General features: G+C 55.7%; 1 protein-coding gene across 3 annotated transcripts in view; it reads left to right on the top strand.

The window, feature by feature from the left end:
• The first annotated feature begins 595 nt into the window (after positions 1 to 595).
• EMP2 (epithelial membrane protein 2) overlaps positions 596 to 16,105 on the top strand; it is a 31,130-nt gene continuing 15,620 nt past the window's right edge. The window contains exons 1-2 of one of the 3 annotated variants that reach the window (XM_035022260.1): positions 596 to 714; positions 10,844 to 10,937. The gene's annotated coding sequence lies outside the window, so the exon portion shown is untranslated. Of the gene's footprint in view, positions 715 to 10,740; positions 10,938 to 16,105 lie in introns of those variants that run through there. The other 2 variants (XM_035022257.1, XM_035022258.1) reach the window with 2 other exon arrangements.

The raw sequence follows: 16,105 nt of genomic DNA, 5'->3' as shown, positions 1-16,105 counted from the left end.
GTCCCCCGCCGTGGCCCTGTTTTGGAATTTCTTCAATTTTTCCACATACTAACTGCTCCCCCCACTCCACAGATGAGGCTTGGGTCCCTCTGGCCTCCTCCCCCATCCCCCCAAGAACCTCCAGAGCACATGAGTCCTCTCAGTTTCCAGATGGGGAAACTGAGGCGGGAAACGGGAAGGACAGGAGCAAGAAGTTGAAGAACAGCGCCAGAGAAGGGGTTCTAAAGCAGGGAGTCGGATTCCAGAACCCTCGTTCTTGACCCTTACGGGAAGGAGGGGAAGAGGAGAAAGGGGGAGCCGAGGGACAGGGGAGGGGAGGGAGTGGAAACCCGTCAGGGAGAGCGCGGGGGAGAGACTCCTGGCTCGAAGGAGCGGCGCTTTTCTCCCTTTTCCCCCGACCCAGGGACTGACTCCGCCCCAAACTTGGCTGGGGGAGCGCGGGGAGGCGGCCGGGGGGCCGGGGCGCTCCCGGGGCTGTGGCCTTTCCCGCCAGCGTCCCCCTCCCGCCTGCCGCTGTCCCTCCCACTCCACTCTCCCGGCCCCTGACATCACGGCCCGGGAGGCGGGATCCGGGAAGGAGGGGACGCAGGGAGGAGGCTCCGCGCCACCGCGAGGGAGGAGGGAGGGCGCGCAGTCCCAGCCCAGAGCTTCAAAACAGCCCGGCGGCCTCGCCTCGCGCCCCAGCCCGTCCGTCCGTCCAGCCGCCAGCGCCCGGTGAGTGGGGCTCGCCCTCCCCGGGAGGCGCGCGCGGGGCGCGGGACCACGTCGCGGGGCTGCGGGCAGCGTGCGCCCGGGGAGCGGGCCGCGAGCCCCCGCACCCACGGGACCGAGGGGGGTCCTCGCCTTGGGTGGGGCGAGCAGGGAGGGGCCGAGGCCCATCCGTACCGAAATCCCACCGGTCCTCAGCCAGACGACCAGGGCGCGGACTTCCCCCCCCCCCCCCCCCCCCCCCCCCCGCCCCACTGCGCCGAGTTCACCCCGGACCCCGAATTCCACCTCCCCACCCCCGGACTGCTTCCTGCGCCTTTTGCGCCGAGGCGGGCGGGAAAAGTTTGGGGAGGAGTCAGGGCGGCTCCCCTCGCCCTGGCCAACTGCGCTCCCGGGGCTGTCGGAGTCCAGGGCCGTCCCGTGTCGCAGGAAGGTCTCGGGCGCCTCGGCGCACCGTCCCCCGCCTCACCGAGCGGGAGGGACGGGCTGCGCCCAGGCCGGGGTCGGTGGGTCCCCTCCTCGACCCCGGCGGCGGCTCCGTTGCGCCCCCCAGCGACGAGGAGCAACTTCCTTAGGTCTGGAGTGGTGGGGGAGCCTGGAGGCGCCGCTGGGATGAGGCTTCTCGCTCCCCACTCTGGTTGGGGTGGGGGGCTTTGAGGACCCCACCCGTGGATTCCAGAGAAAGGGGAGGCCAGAGCTCGTGTATAGAGGGACTATACACTCTCCAGGGTCCTAAACACACCCAAAGGAGGCCCTAACTTGGGGCTGACAGGGGGACATTATGACCAGGGGCCAGTCGAGGGTACCTGGATAGGAGGGACACCCTGCAGGGCAAAGCCCTCTGTCCAGGCCACAGAACCCAAAACCTTATTTTGGAACAAGGCAGACAGCCCAGTTTCAGGTTTGGGAAAAGGCGCACTGCCTCCTCCCAGGCTCCAAAGATGTGCATGTGGGGTGGGGTGGGGTGGGGTCAGGGGAGTGATCTTTTACCTTGGCTGTGTACCAGGTGGAGAGACCAGCCTGAAAAGTGATGGGGTGAGGAAGGGTGAGGGGCTTGAGAAACCTGCAGCCCAAATCCTGTATGATCCTGCCAATGCTACCTAGGAGGGGCAAATTCATAGGGACAGAAGCAGAAAGTACAAGTTACCAGGGACTGGGGCAGGGGGTGGGCAGTTACTGCTTACTGGGTCTGGAGTTTTTGTTGGGGAGGGCGAAAACATTTGGGGTATAGATAGTGATGATGGTTACATGACATTTTGGATGTATTTAAAGTATGTGAAATCTACAATTATAGGTGGTTAAATGATGGATAGTAGGTTATGTATATTTTACCACAATTAAAAAAAAAAAGGCTCCAGCCCCCTCTCTGCTTCCGTCTGAATTAGTAAGGAATCTCAGAGGCTGCTGACTGCTGCAGGTCACCTGTCCCCAGAATTTGGCCTCACTATAAGAAAGTGTAAGGAGGCTGAGGAGGGGAGAGGAGTTCGGGTTTCTCCAGGAGTCCGGAAAGGACCAGGATGAGAACCAAAGCTCATGGAACATTTGCAGGGTGCCTGGCAGTATGCATTGCGCCCACTCTCTCCCCTTCTGGAAGCCTCACACAGCTGCTTCCATCCCCGCTCCCAGGTGGCAGGTGGGGAGAGGCAGGCCAGAGACATTCAGTTTCTCAAGCTCACTGAGCCAGTAAGTGCCAAGAGCCAGACTTTGAATCCCCATCAGACTCCCCCCCCCCCCCCCCCCCCCCCCCCCCCCCCCCCCCCACCGCAAGCCTTTCCATATCCACCTGGAAATGCCCTGGTGGGTTTCCTGGAATTCAGGAGAGACCCTCCTGGAGAAACCAGGGCCCAGATGCCCACGGGGGCCTTGGCAGATGCCAAGCCCACAGCCGAGGGAGGGGCATGGGGGTGGCAGGAAGGTGCCGAACCTGTTTTCCCACTGAGGGACTTGGGATCTGCCGCCTCCACCCCTGCCAGGAATTGGGGAGTGGGAGTGAGAGTCTGAGAGCAGGCCACATAGCCTGGAGCCTCCTCTGTCCCCAAAGTGGGGAAACTGAGATTCACCTAAACAGGTGTTTGTGGTGGAAGGCATGGAGGTGGCCAGCCTGGTGGCCAGGCTTTGGGGCGGCCACTGGACCGCCCCACCCAGGGGAGAGGTGGCACCGTGTCTGGCTGGCGTGGCCCCGGGTGCATGGCACGGCTCAGGAGAGGCAAGCAGGGCTCCCCAGGGTGTAACTGTACATACCGGGCATGTCCGCTCGGTCACCCCGCCCCGCACACACGGGTATTTTATAAGGCCCTTTCTTCTGGAGTGGAAGTGAAAGTTTCACCTAGGTTTCCTTTCTCTGCCTCGCATGTAATATTCCAGGCAGGAGCTAAAACCGCGTGCGTGTGCGTACAGACTCTCCATTTTGTGGCAACAGGTGATTCATCAGTTGACTCCACTGGTCAATTTCTCATCCCCGGGGGACTCTCTTGTCCCTCTCTGCCACCTTCGTGGTGGATGGGGAGCCCAGCAGAGGCCAGCCCTTTGTCATAGTAGGCTCAGCCGGACACAACCAGGGAGGGAAGTTTGTTGAGACAAAAATATATAAATGCCTTTCCAGGCCAGATGGGATGGCGTTGGATTGCTGGCTGGTTGGCATGTTTGTTTGGGAGGAAGAGTCCAGCCACCGTCCTTGGGCAGATAGTGTGTGTGTGTGTGTGTTGTAATTTGTGGCTGCTGCCCGGCTCCGTGGACAGGTGGGGCCTCTGCACAGGCCACGGAGGCCCGAGTCTTGGAGGTTGGCTTCAGCTTGTCCAGGGAAGGAATAGGGGTTGGGGTGGGCGTGGCAGGAAGAGGAGGCTCCCCTGCTTGCCCCAGGAGGGATGGAGTCTGGCTTTGTGCAGGAGTTACCCAAAGAGGGCAGAGAGTGGACTCCTCTTCAGATGCATCTGGCTTTCGTTAGGGACAGGCCAAGGGGGTGTCTAAAAATATCGGAGACAGAGCTGCCACCCAGCGAGAGAGTGCTGGGCTAGTAACCCGATACCCAGAGTGGGGGCTGGGGGGGGGCTGTCTCTGACGCAGAAGAACCAGTGAAGCTCTGTTCCAGTCACTTGGGCTCTTCCAGGCAGCCAGACCTTGGGTGAAGGCCTGGGGTGAGGCCTGGGGGTGAGAGCTCTCTGCATTCAGGGCAGCCATGGGCCAAGATCGGGGAATTTCAAGGGCATGAGAACCTTAGAAAGTCCCAGTGTGACAATGAGGGACACGCGGCAGGGGGGGTGGGGTTTAACTCACCCAACATCACCCAGCAGGTTGGCAGCAGAACCAGGACTAGATCTGGATCTAGGGACTCACTGCCCAGGAGCCCAGTGGCTTAGGAGTGGTCATTGGGGTTCCAGGCGAGGTCCCCAGGGTCAGGGTCCCCTTAGGGCATGTCATCCATCTAGGATGCTGGGTTTCCACGCTTACGTACTGATGGGAGCAAGGTGGGCAGGAAGCCATGCTTAGGCATGGGTCACTCCCACTTGGCACTGGGTCACTGTGAGGCACAGCTGTCGGACTCTGGGGATGTTGGCCCATCCTGGGGCAGGATGTAGGGAGGAGGGGGGCTGGAGGAGAATTGGCTAAATGAGCCCCTCCCTCCTTCCCATCTGAAGACACTGTTGGTTTTGTTCACATGGGTATCTCCACTGCCTAATGAGTAGCCATTAACCAGAATAATTGAATTCCTTCAGCCCTCACCGTCCTTGGGAAGCAGGGCTTCTGTTGATCTAAAAGGGAACTGAGGGTGAAGAGATTGCCCGCACTCCCACCCTCTGTGGACAGGTTGGATGACCTCAGCTTCTAGAAGCTTCTTAGCATTCCTAGGTCTAGAGCTGGAGGAAGGGTCCCGCAGAGTGACGTTCAGCATCACGATGATCTTGAGAAATATAAGTGTGAATTAACTAGCTATGGCCCAGAATGGAGGGATGGACAAATTAAGTCCTTCAGTGCAGACTGCTTCCCCATAGAGAAGGCACTTTGAAGATTTCTTGTTCTGACACTTCTGATCACCAGCTTATCTGGCAACTGGCCTTTCCTTAATAATAAAAAAAAATTAATTAAAAAAATTTGCAGTGAATAAATACGACCCAAAGTCGTCTCATCAATCTTGTTTTCATGAATGCGTCCCACATTGGGTTGTCATGGGTAGCACGCAAGATAATTTTAAAAGTTTCTGCAGCTGAACATAAAACAGGAAAGAGTAATTAATGTCTTTTTCTCAGTTGGTATTTCAAAAAAACATAAACTGCACCCAGACCCATAATTTCACCGATACTATTGGGTAGAGTGAAACTAAAGTGTATGCTTTCAACTTTAAAAGTTTTTTTTTTAATCCTTTTTTTTTTTTTTTTTAAAGTACGCTTCACGCCCAGCTTGGAGCCCAGCAAGGGGCTTGAACTCACAACCCTGAGATCAAGACCTGGGCTGAGATCAAGAGTCGGACGCCCAACCGACTGAGCCACCCAGGCGCCCCAACTTTAAAGCACTTTTTTAAATAATTGAGGGATTTCGTGAGTAAGCACAGGTGACCCGGAACAAAAATCTTAGGCCTGGAGTGACTGACATTTGGGAGTTGGCATAACCGGAACTTATGGGATGGACACAGTTCACACTTTTGACAACATGAGGGATCCGGAGCATCTGTGAGCTCCCCACCCAAGCTCCTCTTCTGCAAAGAGCCCCTGTGTTCATCTTAAGACCGAGTAGCCACTCAGCTTCCCGGGGAGTCTCACCATCTTTAGTGAGGGTCAGTGTGCTGCTGGGATGACCTTGGACGTCATTCTGTGGATTGGAGGAGTTGGTATATAGATGTAGACAGAAGTGGCTTGCTTGAACCCAGGGAAGGCTGAGGGAGAGGCTAGCTAGCCTGCTTGCATCTTGATGGGTGTTATTTAGCAGCTCTGTGCGGTGAGCTGCTACAGGCAGAGGGGGATCTCCCTCTCCTCAAAGGAGGCTGCTGTCTGGCCAGGGGATGATGAGTCCAGGACACGCGCGCGCCCGCGCCAGGACCGCAGTCGAGAGATGTGGTTTCAGGGAAGCCCATGGTCGTGCGGCCGGCGAGGCTTTCCTGAAGCCCCTAGGACCGCAGATGGGCTGGGAAGAGTCCCTAGGATTTGCCCAAGCAGTGATGGTTGTGGGTGTGCAGCCGGGAACGGAGGAAGAGAACAGATTCATGAACTACCTCCGTACCCGAAGTTCAAGAATAGGCAAATGGTCTTCCTGAATTCGGCAAGCTGCTCGGGTTCTGCAGGTTTGGGGGCAGGGAGCTTTAGGAGCTGGGTGGCCTGCTGGAGGCTCTGCGGACAGAGGGGCGGGGTGGGGGCTGGGCGGTCACCCGGGGCCGGAGTAATGGGGACTTAGCTCGGGAGGTGCCCTCCAGCCCCCACGGAGCACCCCGTTGGAGCATCCCACTGTGGATGCCTCGTGGGTGTGATGGGTTTCCTGTCCGGGTGCTGTGAACGGCAGAGGGGTCAACAGTGATACAGTGGCCTCGGCAGGACCATGATGAGAACCCCAGCAAGGTGTCCAGGACTCCGTGGGGGATGGGAGCCTGGAGCTTTGAAGAGCATTCAGAGACACACAAGGACCCAGGTATGGAACTGTGTTTTAGGTTGGAATTTGAGGGTAGTAGAAAATGACTTCGATTCTGCCGGTGTTGTTAGGAGCAAGAATAATAATTAGCATTGCTGCTCTTTTAGCATTTGTAGGGCCCAGAGCAGTTTCCTGGGTTGCGGGCTTTATATTCTTTATCTCGTTTAAAATGAACAACAACCCTATGAGGTAGGGACTATTATTATTCCCGTTTATAGATGGAAGAGCAGAGCCTTAGAATTTTTGCTTAAAACCATCCAGTGGCTGTGTTTGGGTTTGAATCCAAGCCTCATGGACCCCAGAGACCCTACTGCATTTGGTGTATGCCCGTCACGTCCCTCATTGTAAAAACAGACTTCTGCGTCCTCTTCTTGAAATCATCCCTGCCTTTGAGCCAGGAAACTTCCTTTGTTAGAGATACTCTGGTGGGTGTCTGGGAGGCGAGCATTATTCCTCCAAAGTCAGCCCTCTTGGCCCCGAGGGTCCCGGGCATGAGCTTCCCACCCCCCCAGCCTGTCTCATGAAGGACAGGCCCCTGCTTGAGGGAGGCAAGGGCTGGTGGATGCAGGGATCCCCATCTGTTGAGTTCACCAGGGCACCTCCTGCATCCGGCGTGGAGCTAAGTGCGCAGTAGGTACCTGGTGAATCCCTGGCCCATGAGAGAGGGAGGCACCTGGCGTCCTGGGCTCTGCTTTTCAGCCGGCCCCGGGGGAGGAGTCCCAGAAGGAGGCCCCCGGCGGGTGGGCGAGGAGCCAGCTGGAGGCTGCAGGAGGTGAGAACGGAGGGGAGAGATTTGGGAGAGTGTGCAAGATAACTGGGGATGGGCAGCTGCCCCCTTCCCCTCCTGCAGCTGACTCTGTCTGGAGCCGGGTCAGGCCCGGGGGTCACGGTCAGCATCCATTTATATCAGTGGGACGGGTCACATTCTTCTAGGCCAGAGCCCGAAAGCGGCTTCATCACCGCCACGCCCAGAGTGTGGTCTGCACGCCCGCGGGCCTCTGGAGATGGTTTCTATAGCATACAGGCAGACGTTACAAACTGGGGTGTGCTCACATTTATTTTAAAGTGGATTACTAAAGTGTCAGTCCCTTGGCAAGGGTTATTGATTTCCATTTTATGGAGTAATTCCCATTTATTTTATTTTATTTTTATTTTTTTTTCAAGATTTATTTATTTATTTGAGAGAGCGAGAATGAGAGAGAGCACATGAGAGGGAAGAGGGTCAGAGGGAGAAGCAGGCTCCCCGCCGAGCAGGGAGCCCGATGCGGGGCTCGATCCCGGGACTCCAGGATCATGACCTGAGCCGAAGGCAGTTGCCCAACCAACTGAGCCACCCAGGCGCCCCGGAGTAATCCCCATTTAAAGACTAACCGATTTAAGCTAGTTGTCGTACAGACAGGGGCCACGTGGAGAACAGGTGGTGCACGCACAGGGCAGGAATGAGGCAGTGGTGCCCTTGCACCCGGAGGCCCTTTACTCCGTGGTATGCCCACCCATCCCCCAGATGCCACAGGCATCGGCTGCTAATGATGCGGCTTCCCCTGCTCCGGAGAATTTCGAGAACCCCCTCACCCCTCTGGAGACACCTGGAAAGTCATGCTCCCAGCCCCTGGGCTGCTGGACCTCACCCCAGGACACCCACCCAGCCGTGTCCCGGAGCCTGGCTGAGCCCTGGCCCAGCCTCTCCCATGTGGGGCCCTGGTGCTTTCATGGCAGGTTCCAGGCAGGAGCTGAGGAGCCTTGGAGGATGCATTTCCCTGCACCCAGGGGCCTGCCCGTCCTCTAAGCCTGGAGGACAACCTCAAAAGCAGGAGGCCAGGTGGGATTTCCCAGCTGGGAGGAGGACAGTGAGTGCCTGGAGGCCCTCTTACTGGAGAATCTTCTAGTCTTCACCCTCACTCCCACGTCAGGGGCCGCAGATGGCTCTTAGGAGTCTTTGTGGGGTCAGAGGGTAGAGATGTTGGAATCCCAGCCCCCAGTGAACTCAGCCACTAATGCGCATTCGATCTCTACAGATCTGCCTATTCTGGACCTTGCCTATAAGTGGGATCATACGCTATGTGGCCTTTCGTGTCTGGATTTTTTACCCTCACGTAATATATTCAAGGCTCATCCACGTGATAGCAGGAGTCAGGGCTTCCTTCCTTTTCATGGCCTAAGAATATTCTCCTGAATGGACAGACCGCATTTTGTTTATCCATTCATGAGTTGGGGGATACATGGGCTGTTTCCATCTCTTGGCCGTTGAGAATAATGCTGCCATCAACATTCCCGTACATATCTGGACATGTGTTTTCCTTTCTCTTGGGTAAATCCCTAGGAGTGGAATTGCTGGGTCCTACGGTAACCGTAGTTGCTTGAAGAGCGGCCAGACTCTTGTGCCAAGTGGCTGCCCCTTGTCATGTCCCCACCAGCTCACTTGCTCCTTGGAAGCTTCTGCTGGTGAGGCTCCTATCGATTCTCGAGCAGGTTCCTGGGGGCTGGGGCCTCTGGGTCTAAGTGAGGACCCATCGAAGGTTCTGGGACTGGCTGGTCCAGCGGAGTGGGCGGTGGGGGGCGTGTGTGGAAGGAAGGGGGGGCCACATGCTCTGCAGCCCCCTGGGTGGGGGCTGCTCGAGGGAAAACTGCAATCAATGAAAGGTGCTGTTTTCTGCACGATGCTGGAGTGACTTTGGGTGGCTCTGGACACAACATTAAATGGCATTAAGCCACTTTTTGAGAAACTGGTCCCCTTTTCAGTTCTCTTTCAATGGTTCTGATTCCACCGCGGGCAAATGTTAGCTGGTGCTGACATGTTTCATGCCTTTCCGACTTAGTTTGCCTTCTTCAACCAGACAGAGTGGGTCTCCGGCTCAGCCCTTTGACAGACAACAGCACTGAGCCAGGACTTGTGGACTTTTTGGGGGGAGGGGGTGTTTATTTTCACAATCAGTCTCTATTTATGGCCAATGATGCTGATTTTCCGCTTCCAGGGAGCCAAAAGATTTCTTTTAAAAATATGCGTATTTCTGTTAGAGAACGGGTTTATTTAAAGACTGATACGCAGTAGAATCCCACGGTGGTACTTGAGAAGGTGACAGGCAAATAGAGTCTTAGAAACCCTTGTTCTGAAATGTAGGGCCCGATAATTAGATGCGGGGTCAGGAAGCGGTGAGGTCCCTGGTCCCGGGGCACATACAGATGGAAACCGGGTGCTGGGAAAATAATGCAGGCGGAGCCTTCGGGCACGGGTGGCTCTGCATGATCACACAGCGCCTTTCGGCTGAGACAGCATGAGTTCGCGATTCTCATTTTGTGGGGTCGCTTTCCCACTTCCATGGCTCGACAGGGTCATAGCTGCAGATGCCACACCATCAGAGGTGCCCCAGTCCAAAGGGCAAGGGATTTGGGGGATAGCCTTTCCTTCACAGCCCATCCTCCCCCCCCAACTTCACCAGGCATCCTGGCGGAGAAATGGTACCCTGCAATTCCAAGTTCATGGCAATGGCTCCCCAGCTGGCTCAGCGTCTGCCCTGATCTTGAGTGTTTTACGGAGGGAATTTCTTCCTGTCTTTCCCCCACCCCACCCCCCGACCCCCCAGTTAAGGGGCGTGACCCGCCAGCTCTCAGGTTAGTGACTCTGTATGGGTGGGGAACCCTGGTGGAGAGATGCTGTGTTGGTCAGGGTTTTCCAAGAAGCAGAACCAGTTCAGGAGGTGTGTATGTAGAGAGAGATTTATTTTAAGGAATTGTTTTACCTAGTTATGGAGGCTGGTGAGTGCAAAGTCTGCAGGGCGGGCTGGTGGGCAGGAGACCCGGGGAAGAGCTGATGCTGCAGTTCGAGTCTGAAGGCCATCCACGGGCTGCATTCCTTCTTGCTTGGAGAAGGTCAGCCTTTCTGTTCTCTTCACGCCTTCACCTGATGGGACGAGGGCCACTCACACGAGGGAGGGTAATCCACTTTTCTCAAAGCCCACCAATTTAAATGTTAATCGCTTCTAAAGAACACCCTCACAGAAATACGGTGGCTCAACCAAGTTGACTCATACAACTGATGATCACAGCTATTTTAGGTAAGATAGATACCCAGCATGACATAAAATAGAACCCCTTTAAAGTCATTCCCTTTTGCGTTCCCTTCCAACCTTACAGGGAGAAAGTCTCAGTTCTGTGGCAGCATCTTTTTTTTTTTTTTTTTTTTTTAAAGATTTATTTATTTGACAGAGAGAAACACAGCAAGAGAGGGAACACAAGCAGGGGGAGGGTCAGAGGGAGAAGCAGGCTTCCTGCTGAGCAGGGAGCCCGATGCGGGGCTCGATCCCAGGACCCTGGGATCATGACCCGAGCCGAAGGCAGACGCTTAACGACTGAGCCACCCAGGCGCCCCATGTGGCAGCATCTTTAATACTTCCCAAACACATGTGACATCCTGTTGCAGCAAGGAGAGACAGAGTTGGCCTTGGTCATGAGCTCTCAGCGGCCGCTGTTTCTAGCTGGGCATCTAATCACGTTGTTTTGTTTTCATTGTATTTCTTTTTCCCAGCACCCTCGATTAATGGCAGGTGATGCTGACTTTCCATGTGAGTCCTGATCCCGGGTCTCCTTTTATAAAGATGTAAAGAAGCGAGAACACGCAGGTAAACGACGACAGCAGAGCATCAGGCCAGGACAGGTGCTATGGGAGAAGAGTAAAGAAAGACTTTAGTTCATGTCACTGAGATCGTCATAAGCAAGTTTGCCCGATGCCGCCTTCTCTGGTCTCTCCTCTCGGCTTCTGCATCTGCGTCCCACTGTCCACTCTGGGTTTTCTGAGGAACCCAGTAGGAGCAAGGGTGGTATGCGGATACCCCTGAGATTCTGAAGGCAGGAACAGGAGTGATGGATTTGGGACGGACGTAAGCCTAGCGGGCGGGGGTGGTGCCTGAAGTAGCCTCTAATGGTTTAAGGCTCGTCTGGCCTGGCGAAGTTGTAGGAAGTGATTCCTGGTCCCTAACTTGCCAGCAGAATGCACTTATAGAAAGGACATCTCCTGTCACTTAGGAAAGATGATAAGGCTGTGTTAGTGAATGCCATTGACCTGCTGGGGATTACTTGAAAGGCACTGATACAAAGTGTTTTGTGAAGGAGAACACGTTCCCAGCCTATTGGCTGTGAGGATGGGTAACACCCTGTGTCTGACACCTGCTTCACCCCTAGCCACTGAATCCAAATCCACCTCACCCCCACGCTGACATGTGTGCCTGCAAGGACACCAGCAAGCCTCTCTGGGCTGGGGTCTGGGTTTGCTGGGTGGTGTAATTACAAGGAGCTCCTTGGATGACAGCAGCCAGCCGTGAGATCTTCAATTGAGGGGTCAGGCCTGGTCATTGGCAGAATGGCGGTTATTAGCTCTTCTGCAAAAGCTGCCCAAACTAGCAGACATTCAACAAAAATTTGCTGAGGAGCCTTGGGCTCTGGGCCTATGAAGATGAGTAAGGCCTGCTCTCTGTCCTTGAGAACGGAATCTGTTAAAGCACCATTTCCCCTGTACCACTTAGCTCTTGCCGTGTAACAAACCATTCTGGAACGTAATGGCTTAAAACAGAAAACACTTGTTTAGTTCATGATTCTGCGGGTGGGCAATGCAGGCTGGGCTCAGCTGGGCTCTCTCACGGGTCTGGGGTCAGCTAGTGAGTCAGCTGGGGGCTGGCTGGTCCAGCATGGTCTTTGCTGGAAAGGCTCACCTGGGCTCCGTGCAGTCTCCTACCCTCTAGCAAGCCATGCCGGGCTTGTTCTTGGGGTAGCTGAGCAGGGACAGAGAGAGAGGAAGTGCGTGAGGCCTCTTGAGGCCCCGGCTCAGCATTGGCACCGAGATAGAAGAAATCACGAGGGCAACCAGGGTTCAGTGGGTGGGGAAATAGATTTAAGAGAGCTTGAGTGGGAGGGGCAGAGGGAGAGGGAGAGAGAAACTCAAGCAGACTCTGAGCTGAGTGTGGAGCATGATGCGGGGCTCCATCCCACGACCCCGAGATCACCATTCGAGCCAAAACCAGAGTCAGACACTCAACCGACTGCGCCCCCCCCAGGCACCCCTACATTCTACTTCTTGAGGGTTCGATTTGCTAAAATTTTGTTAAAACCTTCTGTGCTTGTGAACATGAGGGACGTTGGTCTGCATTTTTCTTTTCTTGTGATGTCTTGCCTGCTTTTGGAACCAGGATAATGCTGGCCTCATAGAATGAGAGCATGTGTGTGGGTGTGGGCGGGGGGGGGAGGGGGAGGCTCCCTCCTCTTCGATTTTATGGAGGTGTTTATTGTATGGGTTTGGTATTATTCTACCTTGAATGTTTGGCAGAATTCACCCGTGAAACCATCTAGGCCCGGGGTTTTATCTTGGGGAAGAGGCTCTAGGCCCTTGATAAGTATTTCTTTCTCCTTCCATTACCAAACTTGAAAGAAACATCTAGCTGCGTTTCTAAGCTCTCTAGCTCCTTGAAATCTGGCTCATTCAGCTGGCCCTTCGACACATATTTATTGGGCACCGTTTACGAACTGGGCACTGTTCTGACTGCTGGGAGTACCATCTGCACGCCATATGAGGGCCCTGTCGCAGGGGAAGCAAGAACACGCAGGTAAACAATGACAGCAGAGCATCAGGCCAGGACAGGTGCTATGGGAGAAGAGTAAAGAAAGGCTTCAGTTCACGTCACTGAGATCATCATCAGCAAGTTTGCCCAACGCCACCTTCTCTGGTCTCTCCTCTCTGCTTCTGCTTCTGCGTCCCACTGTCCGCTCTGGGTTTTCTCCCCATCCTGTGCCCACCCCCCAGTCTTCTTCCCGGTGGGATTGCATATCCACCAGGGGCTCCATGTGCCGCCCGTGACCCGGGGGTCTGCTGGCCACTCTTATTCTCTCCTGCCCGTATTCCCACTGCCTGGACACATTTCCACATTGTTACATTGTTACTGTGGAGAGATGTGGCTCTCCCAGGGGGCCATTGCCCTCACCCCGAAAACATGCTCCTCCAACAGTGACCCACGCACATCAGGGGAAGCAGTGTCCACTCTGCTCAAGCTGGGGGCTCCCGATCCCCCAGCCTGGGGCCAGGCTTGGTGATTCTACTTCTGGAGAGCCCCCACTCGCTTATCTGCTCACCAGCCTGTTGGTGCCTCGGTCCAGACCCTTGTTTCTCACCAGGGATCTACCCCTTTGCCTCTTCCTTCCTTTTTTTTTTTTTTTTAAAGATTTTATTTATTTATTTGAGAGAGAGAGAATGAGAGACAGAGAGCATGAGAGGGAGGAGGGTCAGAGGGAGAAGCAGACTCCCTGCCGAGCAGGGAGCCCGATGTGGGACTCGATCCCAGGACTCCAGGATCATGACCTGAGCCAAAGGCAGTCGCTTAACCAACTGAGCCACCCAGGTGCCCCCCCCCCCTTTTTTTTAAGATTTTATTTATTTATTTGTCAGAGAGAAAGCATACAAGCAGGGGGAGTGGGAGAGGGGGAAGCAGGCTTCCTGTTGAGCAAGGAACCCGATGCGGGGCTCGATCCCAGGACCCTGGATCATGACCTGAGCTGAAGGCAGACGCTCAGTGACTGAGCCACCCGGGTGCCCCCTCTTTGCCTCCCTTCTAACCCATCTTCTGACTGTGGAATGTGTTTCTTCCAGAGGCAGGTTTCAGTATGTTCCTCCTTAAAAGCCTCCTACCCCTCCCCTCGGGCTCTGGGACAACGTGCAAGCTTCCGAGCAAGGCCCATGAGCAAGGCCCATGAAGCGTCTGGCCCAGCCCCAGGCCCTGCCCAGCACACACCCTACTCACAACACTTGCACTGCGGTGCTCTGAGCACGCCCCGTCCCCTGGCTCTCCTGCCAAACCGCCTGTTCTCCCGCCCTCCCCTTCCAGACCCAGCTCAGATGTCACTTCCTCCGTGAAGCCTCTGATGCCCCTGCGGGGCTGCTCACACCTCCCTCTGTGTTCTCACAGCATGCATGCCCTCATGTCATGTTTGCTTATGTAGCCACCCGTGTTCTTCACGGACCCGGCTGCTCCCAGGGGACGCGGGCCTGCCTGACTCATCTGTGTATCACCACCAGGTACGTGGTGGGCTCCCAATACATGCTTGTTGCGTGAATAATAGTTCCATTTTAAAACAGTGAGCAGAAGGCTGGAGTTTGAGCCTGCTTCTGCCACCTGCTAATTTGATGATCTGGGCAAATCCTCTAAGTTTGACTTTTAGCCTGCAAAGGGGATCATAGCCCTTGCCCATCCTTCTGACGGGGGGCTGTCACCTCAATGACACGTGTTTACCCTGCGTGCAGTGAAGACAGGCGCTTTCAGCCTGGGGGACTCGTGGGTGACCTGTGTCTCACTTTGTGGGTCCTAGAATAATGGTATGTAGTGCTGGCCAGCATCCAGAGCTACCTGTGGCCGCAGGAACTCGGACCCATCTGATCAGATCTTAAAGGCATAGGACCCCAGGAGGGAAAAGAAATTCAGATTTCGGGTGGGCAGATTGCCTGGGTTCAAATCCCAGATCCAGCCTTCGCTAGCTGTGTGACCTTGGGGAAGTTGCTTAACCTCTCTGAGCCTTTTCACCTATTCAATGAGGCTAATTATAGCACCTACATCATAGTGTTTTTGCGAGGAATGAGTAAGAGCTTAGGAGGCACTGAATGTTGGCTGCTATCATCGGTGCATTGTGGTCATGATTATTCCAATAGACTGAAAGACTCGGGGCTGCACAGGCAGGATCATCCTGGGCCTCTGCCCCGGAGTGCCACTAGATCCCATTGTCCCTCCTGTTGCCCTTTCTGTGGCGAGCCAAGTGTTGGCGCTATGCCCAGAAGCCCCAGCCACAGTGAACGCAGAGCTGGGCCGCCCAGGGCACAGGGGCTTCCGCCAGCCCGAGGGCATCTTGGACGCCTGGATGTTCCAGCATGGCTGGTCTCCAGATCCCGGGGCAGGAGGCCGAGCTGACCTCTGCCTTCCTGAAAACGGAGGCCAAAGCCACTGCCCCTCCAAGCTCTGTGGGTGGTGGGAGGGGCTGGGCTTCCGGCCAGCCAGCCCCGGGGGGAGCACCTCCAGCTTGGGAGCGGGCCTCGGAGTCCCTCCGGCAGCGTGGCCTTCCCCCAGGGTTCAAACCTGGCCTTTTGAGCCGGAGCTGTGGGTGGAGTTCTTCTGGGTCGAGGGAATGACCCCGGACCTCCAGACGCCAGATATCTCAGGTCTGCTTTGAAAACTTCCACAGCTCAGGATTGTCCTCCTGCTTCCAGTTCCGGGAACGGGCTCCAACTCGGGCTGAGAATGGGCCGTGGTTTAAATTGTAGGAAGAACTCCCGAGAGTGGGAATAGAAGCGGGTGGGCCACGTGGCCGTCTTAACAGCGTGTGCTCTGCCCGCGGGAAGCTGGCCGGCTCGCTCTCTTGTTCCCTAGCACGTAATCGAGCAAGTGCCAGATCCCCTTCTTTTGAGCCACAGTGGCGGGGGCTGCAGCAGGGAGCTGTGTTTTTACGGAGGGAAGGAGAGGGGGGACCCTTGCTCTGCCTGAGGCAGGCCCCGTAACCTCTTTCTCACCTGCGAGACCTCATGGGGATGTCCCACCATCAGCAGCAAACCAAGTGTCGCTCCTGGGGGAGGGAGGGCTGGTGAGTCACCAGCAGGAGTTTCTCCCCACCCAGAACTAGACGTGCAGTGTGTGCACGCACGCACACACACACACACACAAGGCAAACATTGGGCCAAGGTAAAGCAGGACGGCACCTCTATCTAAGAGCCAGCGAGGAGATGCCAATGTTTGGTGTGTCTTGTTTGTCACCTGAGGTCTGG

Source organism: Mirounga leonina, unplaced genomic scaffold (assembly GCF_011800145.1).
Source record: "Mirounga leonina isolate KUSES-001 unplaced genomic scaffold, KU_Mleo_1.0 Mir_175, whole genome shotgun sequence".
NCBI lineage: Eukaryota > Metazoa > Chordata > Mammalia > Carnivora > Phocidae > Mirounga > Mirounga leonina.
The sequence above is the reverse complement of the archived record's forward strand: the minus strand, read 5'-3'. Positions and strand labels throughout refer to the sequence as shown.